Source organism: Triturus cristatus, chromosome 3_1 (assembly GCF_964204655.1).
Source record: "Triturus cristatus chromosome 3_1, aTriCri1.1, whole genome shotgun sequence".
Taxonomy (NCBI): Eukaryota; Metazoa; Chordata; class Amphibia; order Caudata; family Salamandridae; genus Triturus; species Triturus cristatus.
This window is the reverse complement of record NC_140583.1, coordinates 524,241,728-524,268,711: the sequence shown is the minus strand read 5'-3', so window position 1 is coordinate 524,268,711 and position 26,984 is coordinate 524,241,728. Positions and strand designations below refer to the sequence as shown.

Below are 26,984 nucleotides of genomic sequence, written 5' to 3'. Positions count from 1 at the left end.
ATGACAGACATGTGGATCAGTTGTCAATCAACTGTTTACATGCATATTTCTGCACACTGAATCACTTTTGTGGGGGTTAGGCAACAGCTATCTGCAGGTCTCAGCATTGAAGACAGTTTTAAGGGCATTCAGCGGTGATCCCCCTTTCTGATGGTGTGGACATGGATTGGACCCCGACCAAGTCCGAGACCTGCCCCAAGAGACAAGGGAAAAGGAAAGTTCTTGAAACCCTTAGAATTATGGAAGGTAACAGTGATGACGACTAGCCAGTGATTGCCAGTATGGAGGGTGGCTCAAAAGACACTGAGATGAGTCATCCTATTCAACCTGCTCAGATGGATGTGGTTCCAGCATCACCGTCAGCTTCCATATATGTAAGACTCCTGCTGAGACCTGTATCCACCACTGCAAAGTGAAGTACGCTTTACAGGGAGGTAAAAATGACACACCCACCTACTTTCAGTTCTACAGGCTTTGGCAGTGGCACACTAACAAAAGTTATCCTCCCCAGTTTGTGTCTTCTATACGATTAGCAAGCAAGAGGATAGCATTGCATTATGTTCCATTTGTCATGCAAGTGTTTGTCGAGGTAACCCAAGTTCGCACTACAGTACTAGAGGCCATCCGAGAAAACATCATGCAATCCATTGGGAGGAGCATCTTAAAAAGAGAGTTGCTGGTGGTAGTGATGAGAGAGGGGAAGCAACTCAGCTCACAGCGATAGAAGAAAAAGGTAGTCATGAGGAAGAAGAGGAGGATGGCATTATACAAAGCAACTTCCTGTTTCTTGTAGGGTGCCAGTATCACCTGTATCAGCACCCTTCAAATGGCACAAGATTTGGATGTAGACACCACCTCACATAGCAAATCCCGCAAAATGTTAACCCTCAACCTCCTGCCTTTTCGTTTTGTGGAAGGAGTGGAATTTTTGGGATTCGTGATGGCCATCTGCCTGAAATGGAAGGCTCCCAACCAAACTTATTTTGCAAGAATTGCTGCTCCAGCACACCATCATGATTTACTGCAATTGCATGGCCAAGACTATCTATTAGATGACAGACATGTGGATCAGTTGTCAAGCAACTGATTACATGTGTATTATTGCACACTAAGGGCCATATGTAGGTGGCATACACTTTACCGATTCTTAAATACAGAATTTTACCGATTCGGTATTTAAGAATCGGTAAAGTGTATGTAGGTAATAATTCGGTAAATGTTACCGAATCGGAGTAAGTCGGTAATTACCGAATCGGTATTTACCGAATCGGTAATGAGGCATACCTTCCCATTGATTGAATCAATGGGAAGGTATGCCTCATTACCGAATCGGTAAATACCGATTCGGTAATGGGGGGAGCACATTCAAGGGTGGCAGGGTGTCACATTGACACCCTGTTGCACCCCTGATTCGTCCATGTGTGCACATGTGGCGCACATACATGCCCTAGGGGCATGTATGTCTGCCACATTGCACACTTTACAGCGCACAAAAATGCATTTTCACACCCATTCGTCATTTACCACCAACTATTAGTTGGTGGTAAATAACGAATCCCCACACCCACCACACAGTCCCCCTACATCTCATTTCTGTATTCGGTATTTACCGAATCGGTAAAATTACCGATTCAGTAATTTTACCGATTCGGTAAATTATCGAATACAGAAATTATCCCCCTACATAGCAAAAGCCTAAATACCGGTCGGTAACGGTATATTTACCGAAAATCGGCCGTTACCGACCGGTATTGGGCTACCTACATGAGGCCCTAAATCACTTTTGTGGGTGTTAGGGAACAACTATCTGCAGATCTCAGCACAGAAGAAAGTTTTAAGGGCATTTGGCGGTGTTCGTCATGGAGAAATCCCATACAGCTCTAAATATCTTTGAAGAGTTTTACAGCAAGGTTTGATGAATGGCTTTGATCCAGACATCTCAGAATTGGATTTGTTGACATGAACAATGGCTGTAATATAGTCAAGACCATGGCAGAAAGTGAATATTTCCGGGTGCTGTCTTTGGTACATAGCATCCACCTGATTGTACGGGACTTTCTAAAAACAAAAGACAGTCAGCAACATACTGGCAACCTGCCGAAATATCTGCACTTATTTCAGTCATTCATTTACAGCCCAGAAGCAGTAGAGGATCTGTTGTAATTTCCTCCCTTGGTATGTTCCGCCCACCCCTCCCCTTTACCCCACTATGGTACAGTCATGGAATGTTGGAATGAAGTCGACCTTAGAATGTTGACAAGCTTGACTTCTGTTCAGAGAGATGCTGTAACTGACAAGCTGAGGATGCATCAATGGTTTCAACTAATAAAGAAGTTAATCTTATCCACTTACCTGCGTGGTCACTTGTTACATTTGGCGACGAGTTACAAGGGATGCTGTGACAGGGACGGCGATGCATCCTCCCCTGTAGTTTTGCAGCTTGCAGTTGGTGATGATAAAGACTTGACAGCATCTGGGTCGTGAGTAAAGAGACACAGCGACAGCGGTTGGGCGGATAAATTGGCCGGTTGCCGTGGATGTTGTTGTTGTCGATACCTGAATTGAGGAAGTGTGTCACAGAAGTACGGCATGTTGGAGGTCTTTAAGGTGCTCACAGGGGTTGGAAAGCAAGAAAACCCTTGTGTTAAGTGTTTCGAGGGGGATTTGAAGCTGGAGTATTAGAGAGCCTGGGGCGGTTTGAACTGAGTGAACAGCGGAACCCTTGCGATCGCTTTACCAAGCGGGTGGCAGACGTCCGTCACACCTCGACAAGAAGTACAAATACGATGAGGCCGAATTGAGAGTGAGCGTGTCGGTGTAGCGAGATGGCGCAACGGCTGATAATCTGTAATTGAGGTGGTGAGGCAAGCTGCGTTGGTTACGTGAGCGACGGACTTTTGGCCCACTGTTCAGGCAGATTCGACGGGGCAGTGCATCGGGATTAGCAAACATCGTGAAAAGTGAGGAGAGAGTATTCTGAGAGGACGGGGGCATTTACCTCGTGAGGAACGGTGCGTATATCCTTCCCGGTGTGAGGCAGCTACGATCTCCTGTGAGGTGTTTCCTGTCAGCGGTGGAGGCGTCGCGCTTCACAACGCAGGCCAACCAGAAGGAGGAGGAGGCGGTGATTCCTCGGAGAGAACACAGTCACAGAAACAGGACTGTTAACGCTCAGAGGTTGAATTTATTTTTTTATCTTCATTTTTAGACGGTTTGGAAAGACTACAAGAAAAGAAAAAGGACTGTTCGTTCTACTGGTATTTACAGTGAGTTAAGCACGATTTCAGTGGGAGTGAATGAGAATATATTTTTTTTTTGAAAAGGTGGTCTTTCTGAGTATATTAAAGGTAAAACGAACTGTGGAACAGTATAAACATTTCATAGACATTTCAAACTGTCACCTGGGAGAAAATTTGTATTATACTACAGGCTTGCTGATTGAGTGTGGTAAAAAGTGCAGGGGTATTTAGAGTGCTAAGGCGTATAGATTGTATTCAGGGAGACATGGCGGGAGCGGGAATGAGTCAACCTCCCCCATTCTTGAATGATCTAGGAGAACCAGAAATTCCGTGGAAGAGATGGGTTGGAATTTTTAAGTCATATTTGATTGCAATAGGTGGAGGAAACTTTTCTAACATACGGAAGCAGCATATTTTGTTGCACAACTTGGGCATACAAGGTAGAAAGGTGTATGAGGATGTGACAGGGAGGTCGGTTGAGGATGATCCCTTGGAGGAAGAGGAAGGTGTTGATGTGTATGAGTATACTTTGAGGAAGTTGGAGGCGCACTTCAAAGTAAAAATAAATGTGGTTTTGGAGAGACACAAGTTTTTCAAGCGCAATCAAAAGAGAGATGAGAAAGTGTCCTCCTATGTAGCAGTGTTGCGTGGGATGGCTGCCACATGTGAGTTTGGTGCACTCACTGACTCCCTTATAAGGGACCAATTGGTGAGATGCACAAATGATGAAAAGGTGCAAGAAGAACTTCTCACAAGGAATCCGGATCTAGAGGAGGCCATTAACATAGCTAAAGGTCTTGAGCACACTGCACAGTGTATGAGAGAAATGAAAATTGGGGTGGCAGTAAAAGATAAGTTGGAATGCAAAGAGGGAACCAACAGCGAGGCTGTGTGTATAGTGGATGCAAAACAAAAGGAAGGGTCAAACAAGAGAACAAGTAATTTACAATGTTTTAGATGTGGTAGTCATAACCATTTGGCGAACAATTGGAAGTGTCCAGCAAGAAGTATTGTATGTAGAAAATGCAATAAGAAGGGGCATTATTCGAAAGTTTGTAATGTATTTATGCCGAAAGTACACATGATTGAGCAGAATGAGAATGGAGAAGTTACAAATAAGAATTTCATTTTCCAGATAGATGAGGAGGACACGGAGAAAAATACAGGGTATCCCATGTGTGAAATCAAGTTGGATGACGAATGTTTTAAAGTGTATGCAGACTCTTGTTCCCCATTCACACTGGTGGATAAGAAATTATTTGAAGGAGAAATTTGCTAAACATGACATTATTATAGAGAAGGCAGACATTTCTCCGTCAGGGTACAACAAAGTTCCCATACCCTTAGAAGGCATGGTGAGAATGAGGATTTCATTCAAAGACAGACACACTGTGGGGGAAGGTATATATTTCTAAAGAGGGGTCAAGCTTGTTGGGTTGGAAACATCAGAAGGAGCTTGGCATAAAGCTTGATCCCAACAATAGTGAACAGGTTCTACTCATGGAGACCCCAGGGGTTGGGGCCACGCTAATTGAGAGTTATCCGGAGGTATTCAATGAGGAGTTAGGGTTGCTCAAGAATTACATGCACAAAATTGTACTTAAAGAGGGGGCAAGGCCAGTCATTCACAGGACAAGATCAGTACCCTTATTGATGAGGGAACCATTGAGATTGGAGTTGGAGAAACTAGTGAGACAAGGGGTGATACAAGAAATTGAGAGCTCAGCGTGGTTGGCACCCATTGTGATCACAACTAAGGATGGGGGTAAGAGCATTAGGCTCTGTGTGGATTTGAGAGCGCTTAACGGAAACATTGTGAAAGACAGACACCCCTTGCCAAGAATTCATGAGATGTTGAGCACCTTGCAAGGTGCTAAAGTGTTTAGTGTTCTAGACCTATCGTCAGCATACTATCAAGTGAAACTACACCCGGAGTCACAACCGTTGACGGCATTCACTACCCCTTTTGGCAATTACAAATTCTTAAGAATGCCTTTTGGACTAGCTTCTGCAGCCTCAGCCTTCCAAAGAGCCATGCAGCATGTGCTCAAAGATTGCAAAAAATCCATGTGCTTCCAAGATGACATACTCATATATGGCACGAGCGAAGAGGAGCATAAGGTTAATGCAGAGAGGGTGTTGGAAAGGTTGAAAGAAGTAGGGTTTACCAGTAAAGAGAGTAAGTGCAAGGTAGGGGTCACCTCCGTAGAGTATTTGGGGCACATAATCTCGGAAGAGGGAATCAAACCTAAACATAGTCTAGTAGAAGCAGTGATGAAAGCGCCCACACCTACTAGCAAGGAATAAGTGCTGTCATTTCTAGGCCTGGCAGAGTACATGGCAAAGTTCATTAGGAATTTTGCAATGATGGCTCAACCCTTAAGGGAAATGCTAAAGAAAAAATGTGAATTCACTTGGGGTAGAGAACAGGAAGAGGCAACGGAACATATAAAAGAATCCATTTCCAAGGCACCCTACATAGGCAACTTTGATGTTAATAAGGATACCATAATTACCACGGATGCCAGTAGCAAAGGGATTGGGGCAATGCTATCACAGAGTACGAAGGAGGGTATAAATGTGGTAGCGTTTGCTTCAAGAACATTGTCAGAAGCCGAGTCTAATTACTCTACTATAAAGAAAGAGGCTTTGGCGGTGTACTGGGCAATCCGACACTTCAATTTCTATGTGTGGGGCATGCCGTTCTCGGTGCACACGGACCACAAACCCTTAGTGGGGTTGTTCGGGAAAAAAGAATTGGAAAATTTGGCGCCCCGCATTGCTAAATGGATCCTGGGCTTACAAAGCTTCAACTTTAAAGTGGGTTTTCTACCTGGTCACCAAAACAAGGTGGCAGATTTTCTGTCTAGATCACCATTAGAGAAAGGTTTAGAATCCGAGTCGGAAGAGAAAAAGGTGATGGAAATAAAGATACCTGCAGTTACGAAAGAAGTATGGGATGTGCATTCGGAACAGGATGCAAATCTGGCGGAAGTGAGAAGGAGGGTGGCCAAAGGGTGGCCCAATAAGTGCAAGGATCTGGCGGAAGACATCCAACCGTACTGGAATGTACGCAATGACTTGTCTATAGATGGGAAATTTATTCTCAAGTCGGGAAAGATCGTACCCCCGGAGGGTTTGAGATCACAGATTATTGATCTCACCCATGAGGGTCACATGGGCAGGAGTATGTGTAAAGCACGTTTAAGAGCTGCGTACTGGTTCCCAGGGATGGATCAGCTGATGGAGGACAAAGTGAAGGATTGCTATTCATGCAGTATCAGTGACAAGTCTAGAAGCATAAGACACTCACCGCTCATACAGGTGGAAGTCCCCATGGTCCCATGGGACAAACTAGGATTGGACATTACAGGGCCCATCCGGTCGAAAGGACCTCAAGACAGGTACCTTTTGGTTCTAATTGACTATTACTCAAGTTGGATATCTTGCAAATTTGTGAACACAATAAATACAAAGACACTTATAGAGTTCATGAGCGAAATATTCTCGAGAGAAGGAATTCCCTCCACCTTGGTTACTGACAACGGGGTACAGTTTGTGTCGGAGGAGATGAGGGAGTTCCTTAAAGACATGTCCATATCACATGTACGCACACCCCTATATTGTCCCAAAGCTAATGGGAAGGTGGAGAGGGCATACAACTGGCAAATAAGTCAGGGTTCGCGATCGAGCCGGCTATTAGAGACATGCTATGGGCATACCACACAACACCAAGTCTGTCAACGGGACAGTCACCCTTTGAATTATTGAGGGGAAGGAAGGCAGGCACAAAGTTGTCCCCCAACTGGTTGGGTCCGAAGGAGAGGGTAGTGGTCAACTTGAGTGAATTCAAAGCTAGGACTGATACCCGGCAGAGGAAGTACCAGGAGTGGTATGACAGGAGGTGGGGGGTACAGGAGAAATCCCTCAGTCCAGGGCAAAGTGTGTACATCAGGAAACCCGAGATACAGGGTGGTAGTGGAGGTAAATACTACCCTCCGGGTAGAATCAAGGAGGTCAAAAGAAACGTGGTAATCATGGAGGATGGAAAGAAATGGAGCATGGACAGGGTGGCGTTGGATGAGAGTGGGGGTATCCACAGAGAGGACAACAGGGGTCATGGACAAGGTGCTGGGGTGGTGAAGACTCAAATCAGGAGAGGGTACCGCCAAAGGTACACTCCATGCTGGCACAAGGATTTTAGTATGGGAGACCCAAGTCAAGCAGAATGTTCATATACTTAGGTCCACACCACACATAGGGCACCCAGGGAGACAGGTAGCCTTGTCTTCTTATTCCCGTGGTGAGTTCCTTTCCCCTGCCCCTCTTCCCTTTATTGACTGTTAGGGAAGGAAGATGTGTTGTAATTTCCTCCCTTGGTATGTTTCGCCCACCCCTCCCCTTTACCCCACTATGGTACAGTCGTGGAATGTTGGAATGAAGTCGACCTTAGAATGTTGACAAGCTTGACTTCTGCTCAGAGAGATGCTGTAACTGACAAGCCGAGGATGCGTCAATGGTTTCAACTAATAAAGAAGTTAATCTTATCCACTTACCTGCGTGGTCACTTGTTACAGGATCATTCAGCATGCTAACAGAATACAGGTTTAAGCTCTCATACAGGGAGTGCCAACACATTGGAACTAAACCTATTACATGCTGTAACATCTGCTTGAGCGGTATGATCTGATCACTGTTAGAAATTGGATTTCTGGTTGACGGAGGCATGCACCCTATTCAAGCAGGATCCACTATCCTAGTCAGGGTAGGTCACAACACAACTAGGCCTGGGCAGTAAATTCCGTTCCGCTTGCGGAATTTGGGTAATTTTGTGTTCCGCGGAGAACGCGTAATTGCCCAAAATTCTGCGTTCTGCGGCTTAGTGGAATTTTTTTCTTGTTCACGGTCTCAAAATGCATGTTCGCAAGATATTTCCCCCCTGAACACGCAAACAGCATTCGCGAACAGAAAAAAAGCATCGCGAACAAGCAATTCCGCGTGTTCGCAGAGTTTTTGCGTGCTCGCGGAGATTTTTTACCGTTTCGCAGAGCTTTGCAGAGCGCGACTACGCAAATTCCGCCAATTCCTAAACACAACACAACCTAAATTATCCTGCGCTCACCCTCAGGTATTTTGGCACAGAGCAGTCCGGCTTAGCGTAAGAGGCAGTGTGTTATGTATTTGTGTAACACTTCAAACATTAACACAGGGAAACACCACAAAAAGTCTCCACACCAGGTTAGAAAAATAGATTATGCTTTTTAAATAAAACAAGACCAAAATGACAAAACTCCAATTTTTAGAAGTCGATATATGAATTTTTTAAGATTAAATGCAAAAATAGCGCTTAGAGAGTTAATTGGTCATGCTGGACCGGAACAAAGTCAAGAGTTTAGGCCTTCCAGATGAATGGCTATCTCCCACTGGAATGGTTGACCGGCTCCAGCAGCAAGAGCAGCTATATCAAGAAAGAAAAAAAACACAAATTGTAATGATCAGTGCAGACATTTGTTTATACTTTAGTGACATTGTAGCATAACATTGCGGGTTGCCTAGGGCCACTAGATCTTTTATGTGATTTATGTGATTAGTCAGAGGGCCAAGTCGTTCTTGCACATGCATCATATCATGCAATGGCACTGACTGCACGGAATTAAGCCAAACCACCAACATAATCAAAAAGTGATTTCAGTTTAAAATATTTCATAGGGTGAAAGTGAACAGACACTTTATGTGTGTTAAAAAATTAATTAGCTACCTTTAATGAGTAAGGCATATTTATGCTGCACAATTACTTAACTATATGTGCAACACTAATGGAACTTCCCCTACTCCCTCTTCAATTCTACTTTAAGCCAAACCTTAGGGGCTGATAGAATTTGACATATGGGATAGTCTGCCACACATTGTGGTGGATAGCGGAAAACCCCTCCACAGTATACATAAACATAAACATAGAACATAAATGATGCATTGCAGAACAGCGAACTGGATATTTTATATGTCACATTTGTCACAGAGTATCCCATCCTCCAAACTCAAAATCAGGTCCTTAGTCCCATAATACACCCTGGTCCCAACCACAAATTATTTAAAAAAATATATCTTCACTTGCAGCGGGGAAAGTTAGTCTATGGGAAGTTAAGTTAAAGGGATTGGACTAGGTAGAGGATTAGCTATGTTATGATTGTGTGTCACTGATCATATACTACGCTTTAACTTAGCAACATTGGTTTTTGGAAGGAAAAACATTGGAACCGTGAATCGATAATGGAAGTAAAAAATAAGTAACTAAGGCAGGAAAATGTGGCACATGCCAAGATGGAATTTACATTTTTAGATAGCCTGACACAGAAAGAATGATGAAGTGAAGAAAAAGGTGACTGAGTGGGCACTGGTAAACAACCCTTGTCTTGGCTGGTATGCATTGCAGACTTCGTGACGTGCTTTTAACTGAAAAGGTAATGCAAAGGACATATGGTATTGATTGGTAACGGTATCTAATTCCTGCCTTGCTCCACTGTCCTAGAAACTACTAGTATAAGACAACATTGCGGGTCCATGACCACCCTATCTCTTTATACTTTGAATGTTTGATCAAGCAAGCCTTCTCAACCACCATGCTTTGTGAATACTTGGGCTTGTGAACCTCTTTAAGTTACCAAAAATCTGTTTTCTTAATAGTACAGACATAATAAAGAGTGATGAGGGAAAGCTTATTAAAAAAAGGAGCAGAAGAAAGCTACAGACAGAAGAAACTCAATTTTGGAAACAGGAAATATAGAAAACACAGGGACATGCAGGGGGAACAAACATTAGGTAGGAGAGTTGAAAAAAGTTAAAACGGATGGCCATAAAACATTACTAGTGGGCAGAGCTAGTAAGAAATAATCATAAACATGACTTCCTGGGGACAGCATAACCATCTGCCGTGGCCGCTGCGCTGGTGGAGGTAGTTTTACTTGCCGTGACACTGGTGGTGGTGGCAACCGCTTGTCCCTAGCCAGATGGCCTCTTCCCCTTGGATCCTTATGAAAGGAGTGAAGATAAAAAGAACAATGATTAGTGGCACTCTCTACAAAAAAAACATTTTAGCAGTACATCATTGCACTTTTTAAATCAGATAGCCTATTCTTAATTCATACCCTAAAATTAAATTTTCAACTATTCATTCATTTCCACTAATGATCTTTGCTTCACTGCCCACTTTAACTATTGATGGGCCAAGTTGGTCCTCATTTGTGGGCACTCTCAGGGAGATTGGGACTATAGGAGCTACATAAAGTCACAGAGAATGCTAATACCCTTGATATACTACTATAGTCATTTTGACAACCCTTAAATCAGCCCACGTGAGCACCTGGTTCACACGGGAACAGAATCCTGGCAGTATCATTCCCTTGACGTCAAATCCACTCCTATGGTACCTATCAGGCTGCCACTATGCACCCCTACTCATGATACCAGGACCCACATTTGTCTAGGGTTTGTGTTGCTCTTGTGCCACACAAGGTGACGCCAAAGCAACACGAATTCTTAAGTGATTATTTACAAAGCCATGCTAAGCCACAATTCGTGGCCTTTGCGACTTGGTAAATCTGGAGTAAGTTGCTGCCTTGTGTTACCTTATGCCAGGAAGGCGTTATATGGGTGGAGACTGAGAGTTGGTGTATCTATATATATTACCCAGTGGCACTTGACACTGGGTAGTTGTAGGTGGGTCAACTTTTCCAAATACAAGGCGATTTTCGCTTAGCAAATAAAGGGTTGGCACCATTGGACGAATCTTCACAAAACTTTCCAAAAAGAAAGTTCAACCACCTCAGCTCCTTCCTGGAAAGTTTCAGGGTGATTCATCAAGTGAGGGCCAAGAAAAAAGGGGGTACCAAAACATGAATTTTCCAAAGACTTCTTGAAGAAACACTACAGCAAAAACCTGCTGAACAGGAACATTTTCGGGAGGCTAGATCTTAGTCCACCGATTATTTTTTTGATTTTGTATAAATCTGCTCAGTAGTTTTTGAGGCATTAAGGTTTAAAAATATTTGTACATATAGACGGTTAGGTTGAGAGAGTCCACTGAATCTAATTTTTAAAAATGGAGCGTTCCCAGGGATTTTTTTTTCTCTAGAAAATTGTTGCTGGCAGCCATTGGATAGGATAGGATAATATTTATAAAGCGCACTTATACCCGAAGATGTCAAGGTGCTGAACGAACGGGGAAGGAGTGAGAAGAGCCAACCTCCAGCTAAGAAGCGAATAGCCAGATTTTCTAAAGTTTCCTGAAGACCGGAAAAGAGTCCGCCTTCGAAATGGAAGGAGGCAAGGAGTTCCATAGTTTGGTGGCTGTCACAGAAAAGGAACCACCGCTCCATCTGGACCTGTGAAATCTAGGAGAAAACAGTTTTTTCTGTGAGGAGGATCTTAAGGTCCTCCCCAGAGTGTACCACTGAAACATGTTTTTTATATTTGATGAGCCTTTGCTATGCATAGCCTTATATACCATATTCAGGACTTTGAAGGAAATGCGCTTCCTGATGGGGAGCCAATCAAATTCCTTCCCTGGCTGACTCATACTTCAGGATGTTAAGAATGAGCCTTGCTGTTGCGTTCTGTACCATTTGAAACTTGCTCAGGGATACTGCGTTGATGTTAAGGTACAGAGCGTTGCTGTAGTCCAGCCGGGAGTTGACTAGTGCGATGATAGTGGATAGATGCAGTTCAGATGGAATATATGGCAGCACATTTCTCAGGGTTTTTAAGATGTAGAATCAGGTGATGACTGTATGGCTGACCTGGGCATCAAAGGTCAGACCCTCGTCAAAAGTGACCCCCGGATTGTTTGCTGTTCTGACCAGGACAGGAAGGGGACCGCAGTCTGCAGGCCACCTGCATTTGACCAGATAGAGTTTTGTGGTCTGAAAACGAGCACCTCAGTTTTGTCTGCATTGGTCTTTAATGAATTGCCCTTCATCCAGCATATAATGCTGGACATACATTGATTAAACTTTTGTGCGACCGATTGTAAATCATATTTTATGAAAACAATGATTTGTGTGTCATCCGCGTAGGAGAGCACCTGGAATCCAAACGATCTCACCAACTCGGCCAGAGGGGTCACATAGAGGTTAAAAAGAGTTGGGCTAAGCAAAGAACCCTGGGAGACCCAACAGGGAAGGCCAAAGGCCTTTGCTCTGAAGCCTCCACAACTGATGATGTGCGTTCTGCCGGTCATAAATGAGTGGAGAGGCTGCAAGGCCCTTCTCGTAACTCCCACTTCCAGCAGTCGCTGGACCATGCACACTGGGAAGATGATATCGAATGCCGGAGAAAGGTCGAGTAAAATCAGTACCGCAGATCCGCCTTGGTCAACCTGCGTGCGGATACAGTCGATGGCTGCTATTAGGGCAATTTCAGTGCTGTGACCGGCATGAATCCCGGTCTGAGAGCTGTCAAGGATTTCCTGGGATTCAATGTGTTCCATCAGTTCAATATTGATGAATTTCTCAAAGATTTAGGCAGGAGCGGGAAGAAGTGAGATAAGCCCAAATTTCTTCAAATCTGAGGGGTCGGCGTTGGGTTTTTAAGAAGAGGTGAGACAATTGCTTCCTTCCAAGTGGCTGGGTAGATGCCAGATATGAATGTGTCATTGAAGACCTTTCACAGGAAGTTGGCTGTTAAGACAGGAGCAAGGTTGAGTGCGGAGGGCATTCAATGGTCTGACGGAGCTCCAGACTTTAGGCTGAGTAGGAGTTCCTTGGGTTGCAGAGCGGTGGTTTGTGGAAAAGAGGACAGGGCATACTTCCCAAAGACCTGGGTAGGTTTCCCCTTAGACGGATCATCACTTTCCCCTTTGGCTACCCCTATGGTAGGTTCCTCATCTGCAGTAGGGGTGAACTCATGAAAGATCTTAAGGACTTTCTCCTGGATGTAGATTGCTACTCTGTCACAGAAGTCTTGGGAGGAGTTCAAGAGCTGTGTCCCTGGTGGCTTAACAATCTCCCTTATGACTTTGAATAGCATGCTGGAGGAATTGTCTGCCGACACGATCTTTTCGGTGAGGAAATGGGATTTGACCTGAAAGATGGTGTGTTTATATTCCCGCAAGAAATATTTCTGCTTGTTTTTTTCCCAGAGGGCAAGGGTCATCACGCCATTTCCATTCTTGTCTACAGCATTGACGCCTGAGAGCCAAGAGCTCTTACGAGAACCATGGAGCCGAGGGTTTTGCTCTTTTAATGACACGGTTTATAGTGGAGCAACTATGTCGAAGGCCTTGATAATAAGTTGCGAGAACCCTCTGCCGCGGGAGGATGAGCGATGTAATTCCCATCAGAAACTGAAGCTAAGGCTGCCTCTCAGTTGGTGGCAGTAACCTTGATCAGTCCCCTGCATTGTATATGTTTTAGGAGGGTGCCCTTATTTGCTTTAGTGAGATGAGGGAAAATAATATTGAACGGAACCAGCCAGCAGTTAACCCAGCAGCGAGGCTGAACTGCCTCAATCGTTAGATTGTTGTGATTAGCAAAAATGCCATCCATGGTGTGGCCAGCACTATGGGTGGGAGAACCATTACAGGACTCAAGGACTTAGTCCCCTCTCCAGAATTAAAAAAAAATAGTAATAATATAAGGGGACAGGGTAAAGGATACCCTTCCCTCCTCCCCCAGTGGGATGGGGCCAAAATTAAAAAAGATTGGTGTTTTTTGCTTTGATCCAGCTTGGCTTCTGTGGGATCATTGAGAAAACAATTGTGGCTGCCATTCTGTTTAATAAATATATGGTGAAGGGGAGTGAGTATGGCCCCCTCCCCAAGCCCATTTTGGGTCCGTAGGCCCCATTCCTTGAGGCCAGCTATATTAATTGTGGGCATGGCGCATGCAACCCGCCTGTCTGAGCCATTATAGGTCTCAGGAACCACATCCCCTCTACGCACTGCACCTACCTGTTGGGAGACCACTTCTTGCTGCCCTACTGCCAGCGCTGCTACTACCGTCCCTGGGTGCCTCCTTGCTGTGTGTCTCCCCCGCCGCCGCCATTACCTTTCGCGGCCGAGAGCGGGGGGAGACTACAGCCCCCAGAGTCCTTTGCGGGCATTGACGGCATACACACGCCCGGAGGCATAAAAGACGGTCGCCCCTTCCGGAGAGCGGGAAACCACATACCGCGCACTGCACCTACCTGTTGGGAGACCACTTCTTGCTGCCCTGCTGCCAGCGCTGCTACTACCGTCCCTGGGTGCCTCCTTGCTGTGTGTCTCCCCCGCCGCCGCCATTACCTTTCGCGGCCGAGAGCGGGGGGAGACTACAGCCCCCAGAGTCCTTTGCGGGCACCGACGGCATACACACGCCCGGAGGCATAAAAGACGGTTGCCCCTTCCGGAGAGCGGGAAACCACATACCGCGCACTGCACCTACATGTTGGGAGACCACTTCTTGCTGCCCTGCTGCCAGCGCTGCTACTACCGTCCCTGGGTGCCTCCTTGCTGTGTGTCTCCCCCGCCGCCGCCATTACCTTTCGCGGCCGAGAGCGGGGGGAGACTACAGCCCCCAGAGTCCTTTGCGGGCACTGACGGCATACACGCACCCGGAGGCATAAAAGACGGTCGCTCCTCCCGCATCGCGGGACGCGCGCGGGCGAAGCCCGGGACAAGGGCGGGACCGTCTGTGGCCGTCCGGGGCAGGACGAGGCTGGGCCGGGCCACGGACCTTGGCCTACAGGTTTAAGGCAACGGACTAGCAAGTAAGACTTCATTTAGACTAGCGGTGTACGTTCGTACCCTCAGCTGGGTGTATTGTGTGTCTGATAGTGCATACCGTATGGTGAGGACATTGTTGCTTATTTTATCTATAGCAAGTTCCGGCAGCCGATTCTATGTCTAAGCCCAGGTCTGTAAAAATAGCTGCCACAAACGATACCAGGACAATGGATAACTATCTTGTCAAAGTGGTAAATAAGATTAATAAAGACAGGAGACTCTCACTTGGCAGATCGAGCCCAGAAACGTCACCAACAAGGTTAACCTTGTCCACTACGCCAATGCTCGCTCTAGATAGCGGCTGTGTTAACTCCAACAATGCAGACGCAAATAACGACTTGGCTATCCTAGTAAGCTCTGAAGAGCGTGTAACCCCAAATGATCCTGGTTTCAGCCAGAGTCCGGCCACTAGTCCAAGGGATACGTCTATCCCTTCTCCGGTGTGTAGAACGGTGCGTGCATTCAGGAAGGTTCCGGTCAAGAGGGTGGCGACCCGAAAGCCGAAAAAACAAGGTCCAGCCTCGCTAAGTAAGGGGGAAACTCCAGAGTCAGAGCCCATTAATAATGTGGAGGGAAGCATTCTTCATCCAGCACACATAGAACACTTGGCTTCTATCCTACAGTCCAAACTAGAGGCTCTGATTAGCCCACTGTTGGAGAAGCTAGATTTAGTTTCACTAGAGGTTACCAGATTGAAAGGTCTCTTAGACTCTCATTTGACTCGGCCTCCCTCCCTGTCGACCCCTCAACCTGGTCTATCGGGCTCCACGTGCCTTAGTTTAATGGATCCTGCATCCCATACTACTGTTAACACCAGGGAGGGCGGTCCTGGGGGCAGTATTCAGTCACTTAGGGCTGTAAATGCCCAGATTACCAACCCACCCACACAACTATCAGTGGGTACCCTACCTGCATTAGCACCAGCCTTACGACAATCTTATTTAGCACAAAAAAGCATCCAGAAGAACTTAGTAGAGGGGGAAGTTATTGGGACCAATAAACCCAGAAGGAATAATGCAGCCAATAATGCTGTCAACCTCCCACCACAGTGTGTCCCACACACAGTGGTATTAACCAATGTTCTTGAGGTTGACTCCTGCATCTCTAACCCTAGGCTGGAAACCCATGATGCTCTGAAAAATAAAACACTTGCTTGGCTGAACAAGAAATGTGGTTTTCCGCTGGCTTTTTCAAATGACATAATATCCACTCGTAGAGTAGGCTGGATCGGTAATGGTAGGAAAAATATAAGAGGTGACTGCATCATTGTTAAATTTAAATATCCACAACATGTTGCCACTGTCCTCCTAAGAGCTGCCTCTTTACCCATCCAGGATAACCTAGTCTGTGCTAGACCTCTGGGTTATTTTTATAGTCATTTGACCAATACTCAACCACGATCACCCCAACAGCCAGAACATCATGGTAATGGTCCCACAAGGGGAACGGCTAGTTGTCTTTTTAATCTGCCAGTGAATGTATCTGGGTACCATAATGGTGGGGACTCTTATGGTCATCAATCAGCGAACAGGCAGATGGACAATATTCTTCCCCTCCACAATCGTTATACGGCCTTGTCCACATTGGAGGAAAATGATTGACTTTTTGACGGCACGAGAAAGCCTACCCAGTTACCAGCCTCATCTCTCATAATAGCCACCTGGAACATTGCTGATATAAAGAACAAAATTGGGAACTCGGACTGGCTATTGTCACTTAAGGCCTTTGATATCATTGCTTTACAAGAGACCTGGGATTTGACGAATAGTTTCTCCATGGATGGCTACAGCCATTTTTGTATCCCAGCTAAAAGCAGTTTGGTAGGACGACCTAAGGGGGGCCCTTTGAGCTTATTTAAATTGGACATAAAAGGTAAACTTTCTCAATTTTCATCTGGCTCGGATAACTGTCTGATTGTTGAACTTGTTTCGCAAGATAAGGCCAAGATCCTTTTTATTAATTTTTATAATTCTCATGCTAATGATTGTACCAGTCAAAACTTAGAAGTACTGGACATTTTTTTGTCAGCCTATAGTACCAATGTAAATACTTTTGAATTAATATTACTAGGGGATTTTAACATACACCCATGCCCCCTACCATGTATTAGCCCGGATGTTGATGCTCCCCCCCTCTCCTCCTTAACGCACTTAGAACACACCAGGCGAGGTGAACTTCTTGAAATCTTCTTAGCAAGATGGAATTTATATGAATCAGGCAGTGGGGTTGGGAATAACAGATCCCCTACCTTTAAAGGAAAAGACAGGGGTACCATTATAGACTATATTTTTTTGACTTCTATTCTGTTAAATAATGTGTCTAAATATTATACAGAGGTATCAGTTTTTAGTGACCATAATCCTGTTCTCATATAACTGATGCTTAGAGACGTAATCTCCCTAAAATCAGCTAAAGACAGAGGGGGAGTAAATCTTATGGTAAAAGACCAAAATCGTAGGTTGAAATGGACAAAAATAGTCCCTGATACTTTAAGTTGCAATATGTTTAGCAAATAGAGCCGAGTGCAACAAGGTCATAGCGGCCTTTGATTACATTTGCATAGAAATTGATCGTAGCCTCCAGTACAAATCTAGCTCGAAGCTGTTACTGGGTAAAAGATGGTTCGATAGGAAATGCTCAAAGGCTCATTGTGATCTACTTAAAGCCCTGAAAGCCTCTCCCAAAATCCGCGCGGAGATAGTTAGTGCAAGGACTGTTTATAAAAAACAATCCTAGAAAGAAAGAGGGTTTTGAAAGACAATGCTCTAGAGCAACTTGTAGAACCAGAAACCCTAAAAAATAGTGGTCTATTCTGGAAAATAATAACTCAGCCACTTTTCTCAGAAGACCCAAATACTCCTCTAGAGGCTTATATCCCTGATGAGGGCTGGATTAAACATTTTAGTGAGATATATACAGAACCTAACAGCTCTGTTATTATCGCTGCCCCCGCAGAAGTGGAGGAGGGGGAACTGAGTACCGCTAAGGTCATTGTCACCTTTGTACCAGCAGAAGTGGAACGGGCAATAGACTTGACCCCGAAAAACAAAGCTCCAGGCCCTGATGGGGTTCCAGGGGACGTTTTTAAACATGCACCCAAGTTTTGGTCCAAAATTTTATTTAATGTTTTTAACGTCCTTACAACTGACAAAATCCCGGACTCATGGAAAAAATCCATTATTATACCGGTCTTTAAAAAGGGAAACAGGCAAGACCCATCCTGTTATAGACCGATTTCCTTAATAGATTCATCAGTGAAAATACTGGGTAGGGTCATTTTATTAAGACTGAATGATTGGCTAAGTGAGAAAGGGGTCTTGTCAAATGTTCAGTACGGTTTTAGACCCAAAAGGAGCACAATTGACCAAGGTCTCAATCTGCACTTACTGGTTGAAAAATACACGAGGGCAAGGGAGGGGTCCATGTACCTGGGGTTCATGGACCTCTCGTCCGCCTTCGACCTTGTAAATCGTTCTAAGCTATGGAATATCCTGCTTAACATAGGCTTGGACAGGGCACTTGTTTGTCTTTTGGCTGACCTTCATTCTGATCTAACAGCTGTGGTTAGAGTTACTTCGGAAGGGCGTTGTACAAATAACTTTAAGTCAGAAAGAGGGGTGAGGCAGGGGTGCATTTTGGCTCCCCTCCTCTTTACCGTTTATATAAACGCCCTGGAACCTTCCCTTAAAGATGCAACTCTTGATGTTCCGCGTATAGGTGAACTTGGTATCCCAGTTCTCCTATACACGGACGATGCTGTTTTGCTTTCCCGAACTGGTGTGGGTCTTCAACGGCTACTGGATGCTTTTGAAGACTTCATGGGTACTCTGGACTTGAAGATCAATGTTAAAAAGTCCCAAATTATGATAATGGGCAAGGGAAAAAATAACAAGTTAATAAAAACATTCACATGTGGCAAACAAGAGCTCTGCAGAGTAGCCACTTTCCCCTATTTAGGGATAACATTTGATGAGAGAGGTACCTGGGGTCCCCAGATTAAAAACAGAAATATTGCTCTCGCCAGATCCTCTTCTGCCCTCCAGAGCTTTATTAAAAAATTGGGAGCAAGACCAATAGTTGCCTTGTTAAAAATTTACAAAGCAAAAAGCCTGGCCATTGCTACATATGGCAGTGCTATTTGGGGCTACTGTTCTACGGAAAGTATGCAGATTACCGAAAACAAATTTTTAAGATCAGTACTTTCCGTTCCCCAGTCAACTTCCACATATATTGTCCATTCTGAACTTGGCATGGGATACATCTCAGACCTGATTAAAGTGGCCCCTGTCTTGGCCTGGCTCAGGATCTGGCTGAATCAAGAAATTCCCCTTAATCATACCATCTTAAAAGACTGGGCAAGTAAAATACTGTGGCTGGCCTACATTAAAAACCGTCTTGTAAAGTTAGGGAGACCAGAACTCTTTTTTTCCCCGTCCACAATAACTGCAAAAGACATAGTCCTGATTAAAGGCTTGATGGGAGATATGTTACGGTCAGACAGGGAACAAGTAGAACTTAAGAAACCAACGGTAAGATCGGGTATTATCATGTGTACTTATCTTGGCCCAGAACCATACTTAACTATTGTTAATTTGCCTTACCATCGCTTCCTCTTAACTCGTTTTCGGTTGAACCTGATCCATTTATCTTTGGGTCACTTTCCGACTTGGTGTTCTCCCGAAAACGCTTTGCCGTGTAAGTGTGACAATTTCTCGATTCAGAACACACTGCATTTTTTAATGTTCTGTGATCACTTCATGGCTTTAAGAAGGAAATATTTAATTCCGATTCTTAAGGAGGCTGGGTTCATACAGGTCAAGCCAGCACTTTTATTTCTCCAGCTATTACAGACTCCAACGATAATATTTCATGTTGCTAATTTTTTAGTGGGGGCTACTAGGGTCAAGAAAAGGTTGTTGTCGGATAATCCTGTGTATTTGGGTCGTAAATGCCTTCTGTGAATACCGAAAGCCTTACAATCGTATATTGCCATTTGATAATGATTACTTCATGAATAATTTTTTTCTTTTTTAATTCGTAGAATTTATGAAAGAGATGTGTATAGCTTGTTTTATTTTAACTGATCTCTTCTTAATGCTTTTTAGGATTAGATTTTATAGAAAGTATATATTTTTGTATTATTCACATGTAAATAGTAAATGTATGTATATATATTATGAACTTACTCTGTATTAATTATTATTTCTTTTCTGATCGACTGTATATATATTTCCTCTGTCTTTTTATGATATTGATTTATCGAAATAAAGTATTATGACTGACTGACTGACACATCCCCTCTACCCAAAATAAAGTTCTCGTGGCCCCCGTCCCTTGGCCTTAAAAAGTCCCAGGTTACCCCATCCCCAAGTGCCATTGCATTAAATAAAGGGCGGTGCAAAGCCCCTCCCCCCTGAGATTTGATAGGCATTAAAGTCTTTTGCAGGTATTTCTTATTTTATTTCCTAACTGTAGCCTGGAAACTTTGAGAGTGGGTGTGTGAGTGGCTGTATAGGTTGGTGACTGGGTGTATGAATGGAGAGGTGTGGCTCACTAGTTAGAGGCGGCAGACCCGTAAGCAGAGAATCGGCCAGGGACCAGGGTTCAATTCCCGACGCGGCAGGGTCGTGGACCAGGGTCAAAATGGACTCGATAATTCTCGCCTCGGTACCTACTCTAACCAGGAACACACTCGGCAACTCTGGGCATTAAGCTTGCCTCATCTCTACAACGGCCCCCCACAGAAGCCGGGGATGCCTGGTTTCACCTTGGAGATACCCAGAAAGGGACCATCTCACAGGGATAGCCAGGACGGGTTCCCCAGCGGTCTACAGCGCCGGGACGCCCCGTTGCTGGGGCAGCTGTGCGCTTTACAAGTCTACAACATTTACATTTACATTTACATGTATAGGTCTGTGAGTTAGTGCATGATATCTGGGTAATTACGAAGAGCATGAGTAGTACCTGGGTGATTGTATGTTTGCATAGGTAGTGCCTGTGTGATTCTATGAGTGCAATTGCAAAAGACACAATGCAACTACTGAGTGCTTTTAACAACGTGTAAAACACACATATAACATATTTTAAATTAAGTTTCAGTGTAGCTATTTAGTAAGATCCTAATGTAACTTCCCCTTTGTATTCAGTTGTCAAAATAACTACATCAAAAATTAATCTTCTTCAAAGCAACACCGGAGGTCACAATGACAAATGACAAAGTGTAAAACAGATGTATCGATATATTTACAGAAAGTTTTAGTCTAGCTGTTTTGTAACATAATGGTTTAACTTTATTTTAACAAAACATTTGTAAAAAAACAACAGTTTCATAAAATAACTTTCAACATCGGAACTCATTAATAGAACATACTCCTAAATTTGCATCATGCACAATATGTGACAAGACATTGTCAAGGGGTACAAAAAGAAAATATTGTTGTGGGACTACGTCCATGCTTAACCATCTAAAAACATACCATGGGGGGGTCGGAGCCAAGATGGCGGAGTGAGTAGACGTACTACTCCCGAGCTCCCGCCAGAGATCTACAGAGCACCGGCCTGCGGGCCGCCAAAGGCACGCAAGGTACATCAATCAGCGGCGGAGACGTCCCGGAGCCGGGGCAGCTCGCTGAAACGGTGCCCGCGACTGTTGCGGCCGGCTTCAGACTTCGATGACGGGGATCGGCTCTGGGTTGTGCTGAGGCCGTAAGGGAGACCTGAGGACAGCGGTGAGATGCCGAGGGCCTGCCGGAGCGTGAGGCGGGCCCAGGCCTCACCCGGAGGCGGCGGTGGCCAGAGAGGCATCCCAGAAGTTCCCGACAGTGACGGAGGCGGTGAGGGGGCAGCCACGAGTCTAACGCAAAGCTACGGCCAGGAGCGGCCGCCATCTTGAGAACGTGAGGGCTGGCGCTGAGGCCTGTGTGGTGGTGATCGGGGGCCAGGTGCGAGAGCTGTGTGTGGCACCCCCCCCCCCTGCCCCCCCTCTTCACTGAGACATCGGCTGGCGGCCTGTCGCGGGACCGGGGGAGACTAGCTGCTGGAGTCAAGGGAAGCGGCTGCGGAGCGATCGGCAGTGGCGGCTGGACTGGGGTTCGTTCCTGCTGTTGCGCCCAGGACTGCGGGGGCTGCCGCATGGCGCCATCTGGAGTGGGAAGCACAGATGGACCTAGAGAAGGTGAGAGCACCGGCTCGCAGCTGGCCTCGTGGGGGAGGGCCCTCCCGGGAATGACAGTGTAGTGCCCTGCGAGGTCGGGGGTGCAGCTGTTGTGGGGACGCACTGGAGGGACAGTGTGCGGACATCTTCACGACGCCGGTGGCGGCCCTTCGGGTCATGGGGGGCGTCCTGGAGGGGCCCGTTGTGTGGCCTAGCACTGCAGAGAACTGGGCCTATTGTTTGGTGGCAATCAGCTGTTAATCAATGATCCAGGGCTCAGTGACGACCATCCTGGTGGAGGAAGTAACACTTGCCATGGGGAGTCCTCTCTTCTATGCCCCGTGATCCGCGTGAGCTAGAGAGGGCTCGGACTGTGGAGTTGCAGTGGGGGAGGCTTGGGGCCTGGTCGCTGAGGCTCTCTGATTTGGTGCCCCTCCTGCTTTCAGGCCTAGCCGCTACTGGCATCTTCTCAGAGAGGAGCGCACCACTGGTGGAGTTCTGCAGCTGGTACTGGCGATACCGACACGTGGCGGCTTGACCCTCGGGGCAGGGGTGCCGCTTGGAAGAGTTGCTGGGTGGAGAGACAGGAAGGTCCCAGAATTAGCTCCATCTTTGCATGCAGGAGCTGGTGCTGGCCATACCGGGGGATCTGGGCCCGGCACGCGGTTCCTTGGATCCTCTGGGGGGGAGTTATGTCCAACGCCAGGAAACAGCCGGACAGGACCCTTAAGGACATTTTTGCCAAGACTTCGGCGGGACAGATGGCCTCTGGGGAGGATGCGGGGGCTTCGGGACAGACATCGGCGGGGGCTGGAGGACCGGAGCCTATCACCAAGGCGTTCCTTAAGGGATGTATGACGTTACAACGCACACTATTACAACGCATGCACTTACAACGCATTTTTTACAACGCATAATCCATTACAACGCATGACATTACAACGCATGACACTACAACGCATTTTTAAAAAATACCTTTACAACGCACTACCATTACAACGCATACTACCTTTACAACGCATACCATTACAACGCATAATATTAAATTACATTTAAGGTAAGTATTAGATAGTATAGGGGTAAAAATTACTATTCTAACTCCAGGGGGTGCAACAGTAGGGTAAGTGTTGGATAGTGTAGGGGTAAAAATTACTATTCTAACTCCAGGGGGTGCAACAGTAGGGTAAGTGTTGGATAGTATAGGGGTAAAAATTACTATTCTAACTCCAGGGGGTGCATCAGTAGGGTAAGTGTTGGATAGTATAGGGGTAAAAATTACTATTCTAACTCCAGGGGGTGCATCAGTAGGGTAAGTGTTGGATTGTATAGGGGTAAAAATTACTATTCTAACTCCAGGGGGTGCATCAGTAGGGTAAGTGTTGGATAGTATAGGGGTAAAAATTACTATTCTAACTCCAGGGGGTGCATCAGTAGGGTAAGTGTTGGATAGTATAGGGGTAAAAATTACTATTCTAACTCCAGGGGGTGCATCAGTAGGGTAAGTGTTGGATAGTATAGGGGTAAAAATTACTATTCTAACTCCAGGGGGTGCATCAGTAGGGTAAGTGTTGGATAGTATAGGGGTAAAAATTACTATTCTAACTCCAGGGGGTGCATCAGTAGGGTAAGTGTTGGATAGTATAGGGGTAAAAATTACTATTCTAACTCCAGGGGGTGCATCAGTAGGGTAAGTGTTGGATAGTATAGTGTAATATTATGCGTTGTAATGGTATGCGTTGTAATGGTAGTATGCGTTGTAATGGAATGCGTTGTAAAGGTAGTTTTTAAAAATGCGTTGTAGTGTCATGCGTTGTAATATCATGCGTTGTAATGGATTATGCGTTGTAAAAAATGCGTTGTAATGGTAGTGCGTTGTAAAAGTTGCGTTGTAAAGGTTGTTCCCCTTCCTTAAGAGAAGACATTCACGTCCTCAAACAGGAGTTCACCTCAGAGATCAAAGAAGTCCGCCGCGACATGGACGGCATTGGAGAAAGGGTCGCGGACCTGGAGGGTAAGAGCGATGGGAGGGACGTGGAGGTAGCGGCATTACAACAGCTGATTATTAGACTCCACGACCAACAGGTTGACCTCCAGACCCACCTTGAGGACCTGGAAAACCGCTCCCGTCGTCACAACATTCGGATCAGGGGGGTTAAGCTGGATGATGCCTCGAGGGATCTGTTCGTCTATATGATGGAACTCTTCAACCACATCCTGGGTAGGCCTCTGGAGACAGAATTATGCATAGACCGTGCACATAGAGCGGGCCTTCCTAGGGCATCAACGGCCCCCCCATCAGACATTTTAGTTTGTGTCCAGGACTATCGCACCAAAGAAACTATTCTTCAAAAGGCGCGTCAAATGCATCCTATACAGTTTCGAGACCAGACACCGGTGCTGTATCAGGACTTGTCGGCTCTCACGCTGCAAAAAAGGCGACTTTTCAAACCCATCACTCTGCACCTGCAGCAGGTCAAGATTCCTTACAGCTGGGGCCATCCCTTCCGTTTAGTGTTCCGCAAAGATAACAAGCTGTACCAGTTGCGCTCTCTGTCCGAGGCCAGCAAATTATTGGGTGTGGACCTCCCAGAGGAGCAAAGTGGAGGGGGGGACCCTAAGGCAGGGCCTGATGAATCCAGCAGAGTTGTAGACGCCGCCCCAGGAAGCCCCCGGCTGCGGAGATTGCGAGGGGTCGGCAGTCAGCTCTGGAGGCAGTCTCCACGGACCTCTCTGACTCCAACACCGGTTGACTGTAAGCACTATGTTGTACCTGAGCGACTGCTTTACTACTGTTCAGATCACTGGCGGGAGAGGGGCTTCCTTACACCACTGGTGGACACGACCCAATGTTTCAATACTGATCACTGACGAGTGATGGACTCTATGTACTCAGTTACCTTTGCAGATTGTTTTGTATTTGGAGTTTTTTTGGGGTTGTTTGGGGAGGGACCTCGGTGCTCCGCGCCCATTTTTTCTTCAGGGTTAGTAGACTCTCCCGTGTACCTGAACCCCCGGGGCAGCTGTCCACCAAGGTTACTGATGACACATTAAGCGACACTCTCTGGCTCTTTCAGACCCTGGTGGTAACATACCATGCCCCTCACCACACTTAAGATATTAACCCTCAATGTACGGGGCCTTAATAACCCTGTGAAGCGCAGGGCTGTATTGTCCGGTTTAGAGAGCTCGCAAGCGGATCTCTGCCTATTGCAGGAAACCCTTGAAGGTGTGTCTGGGCGAGAGTTTTAAATCTTAGATTTCTAAGGAAGAAATTTCCAAATCAATGCAGATAGGTCCGATGATGTTTAGTCATATATTCGTACTTTATTCGTCAAGTGTGAATAAAGGAAGAGATGGCACAGCCAACACGTGTTTCGCCCCCTAAACGGCCATCAGGCCTGGGGCTTCCTCAGGGCGGGTAGTTTCGTAATGGGATTTCAATGAAAAAAACGGGTTTGTTAACCAGGGATTCTCAAGTCTCGGCTAGTGCCAGATTCGGTGAGTTTCTTCGGCTAACCGCGTTAAGCCGAAGAAACTCACCGAATGCACTACTGCGTGGGAGAGTTCGCCGAGAACTTGACCGATGGAAACACTACCCCCTCTCCTGGTTAGGCAAAATTGCTGCGGTCAAAATGACCACTCTCCCACAGATTCTCTACCTTTTACGCACTATACCTCTCCGGCCGCCTGTTGGGTGGATTCAACAGATGCAATCCGACCTGGCCCAGTTCATATGGAATGGTCGGAAACCAAGTATGCGCCGTACACTGGTGTCGTTGATGCCGGGTGATGGAGGGCTTGGAGTTCCTTATCTTAGACTCTACTATAAGGCGGTTCAATTGCGGTACCTGGTAGAGTGGAGCAGATGGGAATCGGAGAAGCACTGGTTGTTTCAAGATCAGGCAGTGGCAGCGCGGCCCTTGCAGGAAATTCCCTTCCTGCGTAGGTCCCACAGGCCCCCTAATCTATATGCCTACTATATCACGCGGGTTCCCCTGGAAGTGTGGGATGCCACCAATCTCATGCATGAGCTCACCTCATTTCCATCTCCGCTTACTCCATTGCTCGGTAATCCTGACTTCACCCCTGGGATGACGGACGCTGCCTTTACAGGCTGGAGGACAGCTGGCTGCCGTTTTCTCTATCATGTCTATGGCCCAGAAGGGGTCAACTCGTTCGCTCAGCTGAGGCGGGAGTACGGTCTCCCGGAGACGGAGCGGCTAAGGTATTTGCAGGTGCGACATTGGGCGCTTCAGCCACAGGTTCGGGCTGGAGCAAACAGACGTTTTCTCCCTTATGAAAGATGGCTCATCACTCGCACGTCAGATGAAAACCTCATCTCTATAAAATGCTGCAGACTAAATATAAACACACACACAACCCTGGTAGGGAGCGATGGGAGCGGGAGTTGGGCAGAACACTGAGTCACAAAGACGGGGAGGGTATTTATTATAGGGCCTGACACTCTGCATATCACATGGGACATACGGAGACACTCACGAAGATTGTGACATACTGGTATTATACCCCAGAACGCTTACATAGGGTGGACCGGTCTAGGGACGCGACGTGTTGGAGGGGCTGTGGCCAGGTGGGCAACCTGGTTCATATATTGTGGGAGTGCACACACATTCAGCGGTATTTGACCCAAGTGTTGGATGAGGTGGACAAACCCTTTAAGACGGAGATACTACGCTTTCCAGCTTATGTCTTACTAGGTCTACCCAATCCTTTGACCTACCCACTGCGATCTCGCAGAGGCAAATTGATGGCCATTGCTTTAGGGTCGGCTATACAAAATATTCTTACACACCCCCCATGTCCCTACCTTTAC

The 26,984-nt window shown here is 46.1% G+C and overlaps 1 long non-coding RNA gene across 1 annotated transcript in view; it reads right to left on the bottom strand.

The window, feature by feature from the left end:
* Positions 1 to 10,210: 10,210 nt before the first annotated feature.
* Positions 10,211 to 26,984, bottom strand: part of LOC146860533 (uncharacterized) — a 183,403-nt gene continuing 166,629 nt past the window's right edge. Inside the window, exon 4 of the long non-coding RNA XR_014979163.1 lies at positions 10,211 to 10,267. This is a non-coding gene — a long non-coding RNA (uncharacterized LOC146860533). The remainder of the gene's footprint in view (positions 10,268 to 26,984) is intronic.